The following is a 3362-nucleotide window of genomic DNA, read 5'->3' on the forward strand; positions in this document are numbered from 1 at the left end:
TGTATATATACGGAAGAAAACCAATCGTCCGTGTACAAAGTATATTTTCGTAGATTGTTACTTTTTAAGTTGATATCTATTGAAATGTAAATGTTGTTAGGTTTTAAAATGGAGCAGCTTATGCATGTTTTGTACGTATATCCAGGTGACAGCATCGTTAGGAACAGCTATACAAGGCTCGAAGCCCTAGAATGCCCTTTTTTCTTTTGCTTTTATTAAACATTTTCAACAAAGTTTATCTTCTGAATGTCGTTTCAGAAGATCATGATCTAGGGGCAATACGTTGACCGAGATATAAAATGAGTATGTGAAAACCATAGAAAGATACAAAGCATTGGTGTCAAAATGTAAAATAATATTCATACTAAAGTACCCATTTTTGGCAGAATCTCACTTGTGTATAAAAACGACTGTAAAATAATTATCATCGTAAAACACTGACTCTGATGAAATATAGCCAACTACCGACAGTGGTTCATACTTCATTTTTGAGATAATTTTGGCTATATGTATTTAATTGGAAATTGAAGATAACATTTAAAAACTATTTTTTGTAGTATTATATTATGTTGAGCCCCAAATCATTTCGTGTCTTAGCGAAAAAAATACTGATATTAGTAAAAAAATCATTTGACATTTTAATATATTTATGTTTTATAACTTGAGAGTATTTATACAATCTTTACTTTAAACAAAACAAATTATAAAATTTGTATAGATCTTTAAAAATGAAGTAGCGACGTTATGAATAATACATCTATAAAATATTTTTATGTTACTCGTTTTCTTTGTTAAAGACTGATATACAATATGCTCAAGAAATGGAGTAGGAATTGAGCCCAATGGGATGGCTCCTATACGCTCTCGACTATGAAGAATTTCGTATTACACGAACGCATTCTTATTAAAAAGGTGTGACAGAGATAGGTTATACCAACTCAATGTATGAAATTATTCGTTAAAGAAAAGAAAACGGATTCAGAGTCTTATAGGAGTGAGTAAGATTTAACCTGCGAAATTGGCGGCATATTAATTATCGTTTGTACACTTTCATTACTCTATGGGATGCATTTAGGTATGTATAAATATATGAAATCAGCACTTAATTAAATTTTTACTATTTATCGTGATGTTAATTGTATCGGAAAATATTTTTAATATAAAACGTTATGTAACGTATACTATACAATCGTTTCTAGTGTATTTTTGGGAAAATTTAATAGTATTAAAGTAAAGGTGGTAGGTAGGTGCATTGTATTTCAGTCTTATATAGTGTGATTGCGGTAAATCACATTATAATGTTACTCACTAATAGTTTAAAAAAAATGCATGACAATTTATTTTCTTTTTTATAATTAAATTATAACATTCGGTACTATACTTTGAAAAGAATGAATGTGAGCCTGTAAGTATTCAACGTAAATGTGTTATACTGAATAATTTGATTGTAATAAAAGTATGTCATTTACATAAAGGTTTTTTTTTTTAATTTTTTAAATTTTGCCTATGTGTAAATTGAGCTCTTAGAATAATTCGGATCGAGTATTGTCAAAATTTTTACTTATGTTTTTTTATACAATTTTAAATGATATATGTATTTCAAATCCTTCAATATATTTAAATAAGCATAAGTCGTATTGTTGTGTAATTATGGTTGGTAGCATTAAATATAAAACGTACTATAAAATATTTAGCAGTTTTATTATATGTGTCTCTTAACATAGGGTTAGTTAAGTACAAAATAAAACCACATTGTAATTTTACAAAATTTATTTTGACAGTACTTTAACGTATAATTATTTGAGAAATAGGAGTAATAGTAGTATTATGTATTGTATGTTAGTATAATCGTAAGATAAGTTATAATAATGATTATTATTTATCATATGAAAATAGAACAATGCTGAGAATCCTCTATATTCATTGATGTAGGTTACAACTTATAATTCATTAAATGGTCCAAAATAATTATAAATTTAGGAATAATACAACAGCAAATGATACAAAAATATAATCTGTATAATCTTCCAAGTACACATAACTGTTTGATTGAATAGCCTTAGAACATACAAATACATTTAAAATGAATTGACAATTGACTAGAATTGCATTCCTTGTATAACTAGCAACCCTGTAGAACTAATCACTTAATATATTACTTACTTTTAGTGAGAAAATCGATTCTTGCGTGTTTGGTAATGGCACAACAAAATAATATTAATCATCCACAATCCCATAACGTTGAACAGTTAAATTAAAACTTAAATATAACACTATATGGATGAGAATGACTTAGAGCACGGTTACAAAGTTGTGATTACACTACCATTTCAAGTGCATACTTATAATGACTAGTATTGTTGCATGATGCAACATATCAAATCCCTTTGCATTTGTGCAAAGGCTAGATACATTATCTACCGATTGATTATATGTGTTGGAACACTTATACTTAATACTACAGTTCATGTCTGTTAAGTTGTATACGAAGCACCATAATATATGGCAAAATACGGTTCTCACCGATTTCATTAATTATTTAGTAGGATCAGTATTTGTTAGTTTTATAAGTAAGAATACTTGATAGAAGAAATACCTCTAGGTATAAAAAATAGGTATTAATAAATAAATTAAAATAGAGTTCTTTCTGCTTCTATTGCTTTTACTGATTATACATACATAGATATGCGTATACAAAACATATTGTTTATATGTATTATATTGATAACAATATAGGTACCTACTACCATAATTAGATATCAATATTTGAGGGAAGGAAACTGTATAATTTTAATATAATACTTAAGTACAGTTCAAAAGTAATTTAACGCAACGAAAAACAGCAAATTATTCAATTCTCTGAAATGAGCAGTTCGCAAAAAAATACTGTCTCTTTAATACTTATATTTGTGCGCACTCTGACAAGACTCCTTTTAACTTCAACCAGTATTCATTAAAAAGCAACCTCATTATGAGACGAACAAAACTCAATAATAACAGTACTAAATCGTTTACGTCCTGGAAGAGTGGAGAAATAGTTAATAGACGGTGGGGAGGAGGACGTGTTCGCTTCGGTCTGCAGCGGCACCCGTAGGCATTAGCGCAAACGATGGGCAGTAATGAGAAAAGTCCTTAATTAAGGTAACATATTGTAAAATTTCTAAAAGTACATTTTAAAGTTTTAAGGTTTGTTTGAATTTAACAAATATTACCAACCAATTTGTAAATATAAAGAAATTATTCAAACTTTTTGGCGCTCTTAGCAGCTGTAGTATACACAGTGTAACATTACTTAGTCTGGCCATAAATACTGTTACACTTAATTATAAAAAAATATTACATTTGAATTTCGAATCTGTCAT

The sequence above is a fragment of the Zerene cesonia genome, chromosome 8 (assembly GCF_012273895.1).
Source record: "Zerene cesonia ecotype Mississippi chromosome 8, Zerene_cesonia_1.1, whole genome shotgun sequence".
Taxonomy (NCBI): domain Eukaryota; kingdom Metazoa; phylum Arthropoda; class Insecta; order Lepidoptera; family Pieridae; genus Zerene; species Zerene cesonia.